Here is a 12,178-nt window from a genome sequence, read left to right as displayed (position 1 = left end):
GCTGTGAAAGAGTTTAATTTCTTCCAAATTAGCTCAGGTTTGGATTAGTGTATGATTTCACTGCAGTGGGGTTGGTGCTGGGTATTTTTTGTTCTTAGCGGGCAGTTTTAGGAGCCTACACTTTTTTAATAGTCAGAGTAGCGTGAATATCAGTGGGAGGAGTGATGTTTCTGAAAGCTTTTACCGAGTTAGGAACATGATAAGCCAGGCCCACCCTGAGTGGTTGGGGGAGGAAGAGCATTTATGATTCTACAAAAAACATCTCCGTGTAATTTATCCTGGATTCGGCCTCTGGTTAAGAAAAGCAGAGACGGTAGAGCTGAATTATAAACTCACCTATACCCTGTGAAAATACAAGCAAGTTGACTCTCCTGGTGGGAAAACATGAGCTGGTCCATTGTTAGAGCGGGGCCGGCATCTACCCTGGTATACTTCTGACCCCCTTGGCCTTCGGTGACCGTCCCGGTTCAGGAAAGGCCCACCCACCCCTCAGCCTCCCCACAGCCTCACTGAGCCGGCTCCTGATGGGACGGGAGCGGCTCTGGGACAGTTTCCCAGGCTGCACCCTCCTCTCGTTAGCTGTGGTTTTCCCTTTATTTAAAGGAAAGGAAATTAAAATAGAAAATAAATCCGAGATAATGTCCTGTTCAATGTAACTCCCCAGGATCCATGAGACATTCAGAGGTGACGTGTCAGCCCCCCGGCTTCAGAGCTCAGGAGCTCGCAGGCCCACTCGCCGGCCCAGGGGCCCCGGATCCACTGGAAGTGAGAAGCATTATTGGTCTTTAATTCATCTCTAAGCCGGCCTTTTACGACACATTAATGCCATCCTTGTGTTTTTATATGTATTAAAATTTACAAATACGAAGTCTCAGCTGGAGGAGCGGGTCTGAGTAATTGAGGAAGGCAAGGTTTGTTTAGCTGGAATGGGAAGAGAAACGGTCAAAGCTGAAACTGTTTAATTCTTTCTTGCCGAGCAACTGCAGAATTACAGATGTCTCTTGATGCAATAAATTAATTTCATCATGCTTGTTTATTTGTACGCATGTTGCCAAGGTAAGTGCCTAATCCAAAAACTAATGATTTGAGGCTCCGCTGGGTTTTCTTCTGGACTCCATCCCGTTACTTTTCACGTGAACACAGCACAATATGCATATCCAGGCACAGTTAGACGCCCAGCTTCAAGCTAAGGCAGAGTTTAGCTACTTAACTCAAGTCATCTTTCAATGTAATTAAGTCTCCTGGGCTCCCGTTAGGTGGAACCAGAAACCAGAAGAGTCAGGTTATTCAGTGGAAACAACTGGTTATAATCCACAGACAAAAGTAATGAAAGTATCCAAGGGAAGAAACGTCGTGTTAAAAAGAATCAGATGTGGTGTTATTGACTCTTTTGAAAAGTATAACAAACTGTTTCATAATTTGCCAAATCGTATCCACCTACGAAAGTTAATAAAAGTAGCAATGTTTAGTTTGGGGGGAACCTGATTAGGACAAGAGTGGAAAGTCAGACGCCCTTGGCCCGTAGGCCCATTTTCATCCTCTGTGTGCTTGCCCACAGGAGGGGTGCTGACCCAGAGGAGGGGACCCGCCGTTCTGCAAACCCCATCGGGCGCTGCTGCAACGAGTGGTCCCAAAGAAGAACACGTCTGTCGTAGGACCGACAGAAACAAGTCGCGACGGCTCACGCGCCCCCCGCCAGGTCCTCCAAGGAAACCAGCTACAGTCACTTGACGTGGTGACGTTCTCTCGCCTTTTATTACACCAGCCCTCAGCTTCCTCGGCCTGCTCCCCCCCTGTCTGTGCAGGACAGACAGGGACAGTGAGCGGGGTGGCCCGCAAACCCCACTCCTAGCAACAGAGTGTTTTCAGATATGTTGTCCTTCGGTCACCGGTCATCCAGGCTGGGGACCCCTAGGTGGACGAACATCGGCTGGAGCAGATGACCCAGGGAAGCGTCAATTCTAGTCCATTAACATCTGCCCACAGCTTCTCCTCCCTCCATCCCTTCACTCCCTGGACTCCAGAGCCCCTGGTCTCGGACGCCCGGTCCGCCCTCTTCTGCCGGCACCATCGCCTCGGCATGGTTCCCCTTCCTTCCCCCACCGCGACTCGGGGCCACACTACAATCCCACCCTCCAGCAGCCGGGACATTCTGGCCGTTTCCCCACAACGCCCACCGTGAAGCCTTCGCCCTGGAATCATCCTCAGGCCAGGCCCCCGTGCGCCCTGGAACCCGCCCCCGGGCGCCCAGCCCTGCCAGAGAAGAAGCGCATCGGTCTAAAGCCCCTTTTCCACGGGAGGCCCAGCCGCCGGGGGATCCGTCTCCATTCCCCACGGGAGTCCGGGCGGGGCCTCTCAGCCCCCACCGCACACTGCCTGGGGCGCCTCCTGCTAGACGGGGCACGTCCGCCAGCCTCCCATTGATCACCTTTCCAAAATTAGACCAGGGTGGCATCTTTCTGGAGCACATCCCGCAGCCTGGTCCAAGAGCTCGGGCATCGGGGAAATTGACACGGGTTGAAAGCGTGCGCGCAGGTTTAGGCCGAGGCCTGTCTCCAGAGCAGAGCTCCACAAACTCTCTTTCCAGAAAATACCACGTTTCTCACAACTGGAGTTGGCAGCCTCGTGAAACTCTGTCTTAAATTTGCGCCGATGGGCTCGCAAAGCAGTCACATTCTATCTGATCTGGGCCCTACCCCTTATGACTCCGTTTAACCCTCAGTACTTCCATCAAGGCCTAACCTCCAAATACAGTTACGTGGGGGTCAAGTTTCCACACAGGGATTGGGAGACGCAGTTCTGCGTAGCCCGCGGCTGAAGAACCCTCCACCGCCCACCCGTCCTCCGTGACATCCCCGCCTCGCAGGCCCGTTGTCATTGGGGACGACAGAGAGAAGGGACGTCCGCCCAGGATGGAGAAAATTTCAGTGTTGCTGGAAACTGCGGGAAGAGACAAAGACTAGACAGCCAGCTGGTTTCCACACCATAGGAAATTCAGAGACCTGAGATATGTAAAACAACATCAGGTTTTTTAAAAGGCCAAGTCACTAGAAACATTCAAAAGGGAGTTCACTCCGGGTGGGGTTGACAAGGAACCGGTGGGACCGATGGCAACGGAGGGGCCCGCCCTGAACCACGGGCCCAGGATCCACGACACCTGAACGGTGTCTCCGTGTTAATATTCTCAAGATAGAACTAGCTGTGTCTTTTTAGTTTACAAAGGTGATTTTTACTAAGAGAAGCCATGTAAGCCACACACGAAATGTTTAAAGAGAAAGTTAAAATCATCCAAAACCTTACAACCCTGAGGTCAACGAAGACCTGAGCGTCCACCCGCCAGCGCCCTGTACAGCTCTGCATTCTTCGGAAAATGGGAGGTGTCTTCTCTTCTTTCAGTTAGCACATCTGAGAGTTTATGGAACGGTTTTCATCCAGTGATTGCGAAGTATGTGTGTAATTTTTGAGGCCCTGAGCTCCTCATTACTCCATGGGCAGCGGATGGCTTAATTAAAGAGAGAGGCCTTTTCTTGGTCATAGACATGGATGCAATTTACTCTGGGAAGCCTGCCTTTCAGAGGACATGCATCTGATTAAATAAAGCGCAGGCTATTCTTGGGTTTTAGGGATTTTGTGAACAGCTCTGCGGCTCTCCCGTGCCCGGCGTTGGGAGGGGAGGCATGTCCCCCAGGGTTCGCCTCGCCTCTGTTTCTACCGAGCTCGGAGCTCCAAGAGGGGAACCAGGACAGAAGTCACAGCCACCTGAAGGTCTTGCCTTTCAACTGTGAATTCAGACCCGATAGAGATCCAGGGTCAGGGTCCTCTGGGGGGCAGCTCCTCCTCTGCCTCGCACCCCACAGTTCGGTTTCAGAATCAAGTCTTTTCTGCTCATGTACCAAGAAAGCCCAACCCTGCCCTGTCGGCGTGGCTCAGTGGTTGAGTGTGGTCCTAGGATCCAGGAGATCGTGGTTCGGTTCCCGTCAGGGCACAGGCCCAGGTTTCGGGCTCGATCCCCAGCAGGGGGCGTGCAGGAGGCAATGACTCTCCCATCATTGATGTTTCTCTCTCTCTCCCCCTCCTCTCCTCTCTCTGAAATCAATAAAAACATATTTAAAAAAAAATAAAAGGAAAGAAGGTGAATCCCCTCATCTAGTGCTGCAAAAAAAAAAAAAAAAGACTCAGATGTAACATGAATCTGCTCCGGCTCCCTCAAAGGAATGGTGTTTGTTCTGATATAAAAATTAAAGATGGAAAGAAAAGTGTTTGCAACCAGACGTGAGATGCCGCAACAGACATGAGAAGTCATTTTGACTCCCCCGGACAGATCACATATGAAGAAACTGGGACTTCACAAGGTCAGCTGTCTTGCGTTAGGTCAAACGGCTCCAGTGTCAGAGCCTGGAGCAGAGACCGATCTCTCGGCAACCCGGTGAGTGCTTCTCTCTTGTGATTCTGCTTCACACTCCAACATACGCACCTCAGACTAAGCACATACATAAACTGTATGTAGATTCATACACACACACACACACGTGCCACTATATACATGTATCTATAACTGTATCTACGTATATCAACTACTTCTAGCATTTATGCACCTAATGGGGTGCCTGGGAATAGTTTAGTTTTCTCCTCAAAAGTGCCCACAGCTGCTTATTCTGAACATCTGGAGTAAGGGGACTCTAAGCGAAATTCACTATGCGTGACCCCCGGCGCACTCAATCCCTCTTTTCAGTGAATTAGCAGAATCAGTGTGAAGGAAAGAGCTCGGCAGACCGAGCAGGGCCAGCCTGTAATATCACAGGTAATAGATTGCAACGCGAAAATCCCCCCTGAAGTAGATTTATGCGTGTGGAAGCCCAGTCACACGGGCTGAACACGGGCCAGAGGCCGGGCCCGCGTCCAAGAGCGGTGATAGATGGCCTTCCCGGACAGGGCAGGTGTCCAGGGCGGCCTGCGATGCTGGAGGGGAACCAGGTGGATTTAATATCTTCATTCGTGGTCGGTGGCGGGTGGGGGGTTGGCTGCCCCCCGGCTAGTTTGATCCCTGTGGCGAGTTGGCAGCCGCTTCCGATCCTCACCACGGCCGGCGTGATGCCCCTTGGAGAAGAGGGGCTGGGAATGGGGCAGCCGGTCGCGAGGCGGGATTCAGCTTGGAAACTCGAGCGCCGACCCGACTGGGAATCACAGCACGGAAAGGGGAAGTTGTCCAAAATCTGCCTGAAGGCAGAAAAAAGGGACCAAGGAACAGCAATCACAGTACTTTTCTTTCCCACATAGGACCTGCCTCTTCCAAGAGTGGAGATTGAAACTTTACATATTTGCAAACATCGCACAAGCCAGAGCGTGCGGCTGAAGGGACTGCAGCGAGGCCGCAGAGGTCACAGCGGGTCGGGGGCCACGTGAGGCCGCGGAGCCGGCCGGTGGCACTTGCCGGAGAGCCCGGCGGCCTCAGCGGGTCTGGGACAGCGCGGGCGACCGGGAGCCCCTCGCGGGGACAGGCTGGCGGCCCCCAGGAAGGTGAAGTAGGCGGCGGGTCACGGGCGTTTCCCTGGGCCGCCGGCAGTTAGGGGTCGGAGCTCTCACGGGCCTAACGCAGCCCCGCCGAGAGGAGGTAACGGCGAAATGCTAACACACGGCTGTTCCCCTGGGCCCGCAGGCCGCAGCCAGCCCAGTAAATATTTCCGCCGTGATCCAAGCGCTGCGTCTTCCAAGCAGTGCTGCTCGTGGGCAGAGGCGAGGGGCCCTCGGGAAAGCCCGAGACGAGCAGGCCTGCCAGGAGGGAGGCGCTGTTGTGTTTTTAACCTCCTCTTTGGGAACTTAAAAAGTTATGTTGGGGCCATTATTTATTTTTCTGATTATTTCCCATAAGCATCCACTTTGAATCCGTCAGGTCCAGGTTCCAATCCGAGCTTCTCCGCTTCCTATCGGGGCACCGCCAGGCGTCTCTCAACCCCGTTGTCTGCCGCTGTGACGGGCGGACGGCAGGGCCGCCTCCCAGGTTGGTGCAGGACTCGGTGCCCCGCCTGCTCAGAGGAACCCCCACGGGGAACCCCAGCCTCCATCAGGAGCGGTGAAGTGCCGGCGAGGAGAAACGCCTAGTTCGGTTCTCCGACTGGGGGCCGGCTGTGTAAGCACACCACGCCTCTGCCCCCCCGCCCTTTTTCAGTGCAAAGAATACTAGTACCTACCTTTCTACACGGCGGTGGTGAGATTTAAATAAGAAAATACATGACCTGGCCGGTGTTGCTCAGTGGTTGAGTGTCGACCCATGAACCAAGAAGTCACTGGTTCAATTCCCGGTCAGGGCACATGCCCGGGTTGCGGGCTCGATCCCCAGTCAGGGCTGCGCAGGAGGCAGCCGATCAATGACTCTCATCATTGATGTTTCTCTCTCTCTCTGCCTCTCCCTTCCTCTCTTTCTAAAATCAATAAAAACATATTGAGAAAAACACATAAAAATATATGGAAAGTCCCGGTGTCCAGCACATAATAACTAATCAAAAAAATATCAGCTGCTATAAATTCATGTTAAATTCAAAAGGCTCTGAACTCCAAATATATTAAATAAAATATAACCGATGCGAACATTTAGGCCGCGTTTTGCCTGTTTTCGCTGGTGGACGTGAACGCCATCGACGCCGTACCTCAGGGCGTCCGGGGCACGGTGACCTGCAGGGGTCAAGAGCGTGGTTCCTGGAGTCGGGCGCCCCCGGGTTCCAGTCCCAGCTCTAACGCTCATCAGCTGGGCCACTGCGGGCATGTGACTAAACCTCTTGAAACCTCCGTGTTCCTACCCATGAAAGGATTATCTGCTTTTTTGGGTTGCTGTGAAGCTTCAAGGGGCCGCATCCAGCGGGAGGGTGCAAGGGCATTGCTGGAAGCTGATGGGGTCCCACTGCCCCCCGCGCCAGCCCCACGGATCCGAAAAGCTGGAGAGAGCGAGGAACCTCTCTCCTTTTCCTGTCGTCTTGAAGGGCAGCTCCTCCTGGCTCGTTCCTAATGCTGGGACTGGTTCCAGGGACAAGCTGCAGCTGAGGACACAGAGAGCAGGGCTGAGAACAGAAACCAGGGACCATGGGAGACGTGGCTGTGGGCAAACCCAGGGCCTTGCAGAGGGGAGCTGGCTGGGCCCGGTGTCACTGGGCAGCGACCACAGGAAGGAAGAGACAGTCAAGGGACATGACACGGGGTTAAAGATGCAGAAAAGGCCTCAGAATCAAAAGGAGGGGCGAGGTGATCCCTAGAGTGGGTCCGCGGGGAGGCTGCGTGGCTCTGGAGAGGTCGCAGGAACCCCGCAGGCGCCTTCACCCCGTTTCTGAGGGCGTACGTGGGGGTGAGCGCGGCTTCCGAGCACCGCCGGGCCTGCGTTAACAAGCGGTGGTGCTGCTCACTCATGAAGCACTGATCGTCACAAACGAAATCAACCCAAGCCCATTATTTTTACCCTCCGAAATAATCAAGTTTTATTGTATATTGTCCAAATTAGAAAATCCGGATGAGGTCAGAGAATAGAAATCTTTTCACATTAAACATGTCTCCCCCACAGAACACTTTGTTTTCTCAGCCCACTGGGAGGAAGAACAGATATAAATTTTGTCAAAAGAAAACAAAATCTCTCCCTTAAAAGGGGTTAGAAACTAGAAGGAGCACAGAGGGTTCTGCAAACAGTGGACGTGTAGTTGACGTTATTAATGACGGATGACAGCATCAGAGATAATGGAATGAATTTAGGCAAATTGAAGTTAACTCTAACCCTGTAAATCAAGATAGAAAATAGAAGCAGCCGGTGAAGATATTTATGAGTCCACCCGCCTTCCAGTCTACAGGGTGGATGGGAGTTGGCTGGACCTGGTGTCGTTGGGCAATGACCATGGGAAGGGAAAGACAAACAAGAAGCGCGGCCCAGTCTTAAAGGTACAGAAAAGCCTCAGACCCAAACCGGCCGCCGAGGGGATCGCCCAGATCAAAGGGCCGCCCAGGCCAAAGCCAGGGGCTCCTGTTCACAAACTACCCCCAGAACGTTCTCAGCTCCAAGGCAGCTTGAGAGCTGTTCATCTCAGAGTGGATTTGCTAACTGGCACCCTGAGGAGCGTGGGAGAATTAAGACTTGTGCATTTGGAGAATTTTGCCAAGAGTGAGATAAATAGGGGGTAGGACATAGCCTTCTGTGACTTGGGCAAGTCAAAAGCGGAGTCCAGATTCGCAGACCTGTCCCCAGGGATCCCCAGCCCCAGTGAATTATAAGTGGGACAGAGGAGCCTGTCCCTTGACTAGGTAACTAGACTCCCCGCAGCGAGAACGTTTCACCAGCAAAGACCCAGCCGAGCCCCGCATTCCGTGTGTCTGATCTGTCACTCGGGTGCCACGTGCACTTCTCGGACATGCAACACAACTTTATTAGTAGAGGCCTTTATCTTTATTAAAGTCATCTGGCGTGACGATGGAAACTTTGTTCTGGCGGAAAGATGCTGTCCTTGGCAGGGTTTTTGTTAAGAAGGCAATAGTTATGCTTTAATGGAACAGTCATTTCTAATCATAGCAACCACGGCCCTCACTGGCGACCGGCGGATGGAATGCCCCATCGCTCCTGCACGCAGTAGGTGGTTCATATTTTGAGCTGACTTTTGTCTTAGCCTGGAAGTCGGCACGTGCTGGCCAGGCCACAGCAGGGTCCCTCCCCGACTGGTCGGAGGTTCTGTCTGGTCACGTATCTTTCTCTCCACCTGTGCAGGTGGCCAAGACGTCCACCCAGAGCACATAGTAAGAGTGCACTGGGTGTTTGCTGAATGAGATGGCGTTTTCACTTCTGACACTTGAATAATCGGAGAAACTCGACAAAGTCTACGAGAAGCACCGCCTCAGGAAACCTATAGACACTTACCATGATGTTTTTCCTGAAGCCGATTTAATCTCTGTCACATTTCATACTAGAACTCGGATGGCCACAGGATGCTTTATTAGGCAGTGATTCCCTGTGAAGTCCAGGGTGTTCAGGTAACGGGTAAATCCGGCGAGGCAATTGCTGACTCGGAGAGTGTTTCCCCCGGGGTGATCCTCCCAAGCCCAGCCTTCCCAGCAGCTGAAGTTAAAAAGGAAGCTCTGGCTGCTACATGCCAGGGTCCCACCCCAGACCCCGACGCCCGCTACTTGGGTCTGCGTGAAAGTAGACGTTCGTTTGGGACAGGAGGAGCCTCCGCAGCACCATGCTCATCGGGCTGGAAGCTGCTCGAGCGTTTCCCGAACGACACGTTTCTAAACAAAGCACGGCCGTGACACCGGAGCACCTTTCTGCCAGGGGACGGCATGCTGGCCATCTCGGGTTCTCAGTCGATGGGAGTGTGGAAATGCCTGTTGGGCATCTTCTAAAAGCACCTGACATACGGCGACTTTAGGAGCTTTTAAGGTGAGCTGCAATCTCCCCCTTTTCCACTCTGTCCGAGGCTGGGACAGCGACACTGACAAGGTAACACTGAGGGGGGAGCGGCTCTGAGGAACATTCCAGTCCGTTTCTCCTCCAAGCAGGGGGACCCTTCGCCAACTCCCCGATGCTTCAGCATCAGGCTGAAAACAGAGACCCGCAGCCCGGGGCACCCGTGGTCTGCGCCGCGCACTTCCCCAGCCTCGGTCCCCGAAGCAGCCTCTGCCTAACGTGGGAAGCTTGTCCTTAGCATCCCGGTGATGCGCCCACGTGACAGCGATTGCTCTGTGCTGTCATCGAGACATGCACAGCAACTGTCACCACTCAGATTAGATTTTGAATGGGGTGGTTTTTTGCTGGGTTTAGAGAAGGAAACATTTCTAGCTTAAGTGCCCCCCCTCCCTCCCCCGGGGCAACTCCGTTCATTCTGGGCCAAGAAGCCCACCCATGGAAGGGCCTGCCCCGTGGCATTGCTCCGCCCCAGGACGAGCGGTCTCCCCTGCACCCCGGTGCCATTGGGGCGGGTGTCCAGTGGGTGGCAGTGTGTGCTCAGAACAGCCTCGCTGCGAGCTGAGCGCCTTCGCTCGGAAATGAAATTTATCTTTCGTTTTCTGAAATTCTACGGACAGTCTTTTCATGAAGGCAACTCACTGGCCATATAATTGGCAGAAGGAAATCAGGAAAGAAGCTATCTTCGCGATGTTTATGTATTTTAATTAATGATTGCAGAGGTTATATATGTTGTTCACTGCTGGCTGGATCGGTGCCCGGCAAGCAGGCATTCAGGGTGTTTGGGGTTTTTTAAGTAGCTTTATGTCAACATAGACACCTAAAGGCGGATTTGAAGTTCAGAATAATTAAATGTCCCGTCTATTGAGCCAGCTGCCCAGGTCCATCCTGTCACAGCTCAAACTATACTTGGTAACTAAACTGTATCAAACCCAGTGGTCATTTTTCCACCTGGCCCAGTGTAGAGACGTGCAAGACCCTGTTTTCCACACAGCACAGGGGGCAGCTGTCCCAGCCACCACGTCCCTTTAATTCATGTACAGAGTCACGCAACCGATTTTCTATTTCTTGCACGTTTGTACCGTACGTTGCATTTTTTAAAAACCAGGACTAGTGAGGTGAAAACAGCCCGTCATGATCCTCTCAGGGGTTCTGATTCTTGTTCATGTCTGTTTTGACTGTTTATTTTCATTAAAAATGCTTTTTGAAACTAGTTTATGGAGCTAGGGTGCATTTTGGAAAGTGTTTTTGGCGATGGACAAATACCATCTGTAATAAAGTAAACTTGGAATTATTTGCAAGGGGGAAAAAAAGATTATTAGTACAAACCAAAAACAGAAAAGATCCCAAAATTGATCCTTGGAGAAAACCAAGAAGAAGATATAGGTTTTGTTGAAAACATTTATAACAAGTGGATTTTTCAACTAAATAAGTGTCGCTTAAGATTGATCAATCCACAGTAATAGTTCCAAGGTAATCTGTTTCACTAAATAATTGCTTAAATGATTCTTTTTTAAAAAAAAAAAATAAATGTTTTTATTGATTTCAGAGAGAGGAAGGGAGAGGGAGAGAGAGAGAGAAACATCAATGATGAGAGTCATTGATCAGCTGCCTCCTGCTCCCCCCCTACTGGGGATGGGCCCAAAACCCCGGGCATGTGCCCTGACTGGGAATTGAACCCTGACCTCCTGGTTCATAGGTCAATGCTCAACCACTGAGCCATGCCAGCTGGGCTAAATGATTCTTAATGATGTTAATAGACAAAAAGATTACAGTTCACTTAAAAAAGAAGCTGAGTTGAAATAAGCATACATATTACTTTAACATACCTAAATTTTAAAGCGTATGTTCATGAGTCAAAGGCTATTTTTACATATCGCAGGGTTGAAATGTAAGATTCTGCTTGATAGTAATAGTCACAATCATATTTTCAGAAGTATTTTTCAAAAGCCTCTTCTGGTTTTGCCCAATTAATGTTAAATTAAAACACAAGTGCAAATTAAACCACAGAAATCTAGATAAGCAACCTAGTCCTACCCTGTTGCCATGTGTGCAGGTATAGTCGGCACAGAACACAATGTGAAGTTCAATTTTCATTTTCCTTGGAAACCAACTGGTGATACGTAGAACGCATCCAACAAGAAAAACAACCCATCCATTGGTGGTAGAACACGTAGTATGCATTATTTTTTTATATTTATTTTGAACAAACAGTAGACCCTTAAGCACTGTAAAGATGTTTAAGATAATTTTCTAGCCCTGCCCGGTGTGGCTCAGGGGTTGAGCATCAACCTAGGATCCTAGGAGATCAAGGTTCAATTCCAGGTCAGGGCACATGCCCAGGTTGTGAGCTCGATTCCCGGTAGGGGATGTGCGGGAGGCAGCCGATCAATGACTCTCTCATTATTGTTGTTGCTATCTTTTGCTCTTCTCCCTTCCTCTCTCTGAAATCAATAAAGATATAGTTAAAAAAAAAAAAAAAAGATAATATTTTAGAAATATGATTCTTGGTCAGCTGATCGGTGAAAAGTGACATCAGGACCTTACAGAAAGAGCCAGTGAATGAAGCTAAGCCTTCAACCCTGAGGGCCTGGCCTGAAAGGAGCAGCTTCCTGCAGCCCAAGGGGGCGAGATGCTGGTTTATGGACCCCCCCCCCCGCTCTGGGCAGTTACCCAGCCAAGGGAAACTGTGAGTCAAGCAGAAGTCATGCCCACTGCTGTACTGAGTCCTCTATGCACCTCCCTCCTGGA

This window comes from Miniopterus natalensis, chromosome 3 (genome assembly GCF_054644295.1).
Source record: "Miniopterus natalensis isolate mMinNat1 chromosome 3, mMinNat1.hap1, whole genome shotgun sequence".
NCBI classification, from domain to species: domain Eukaryota; kingdom Metazoa; phylum Chordata; class Mammalia; order Chiroptera; family Miniopteridae; genus Miniopterus; species Miniopterus natalensis.
The sequence above is the reverse complement of the archived record's forward strand: the minus strand, read 5'-3'. Positions refer to the sequence as shown.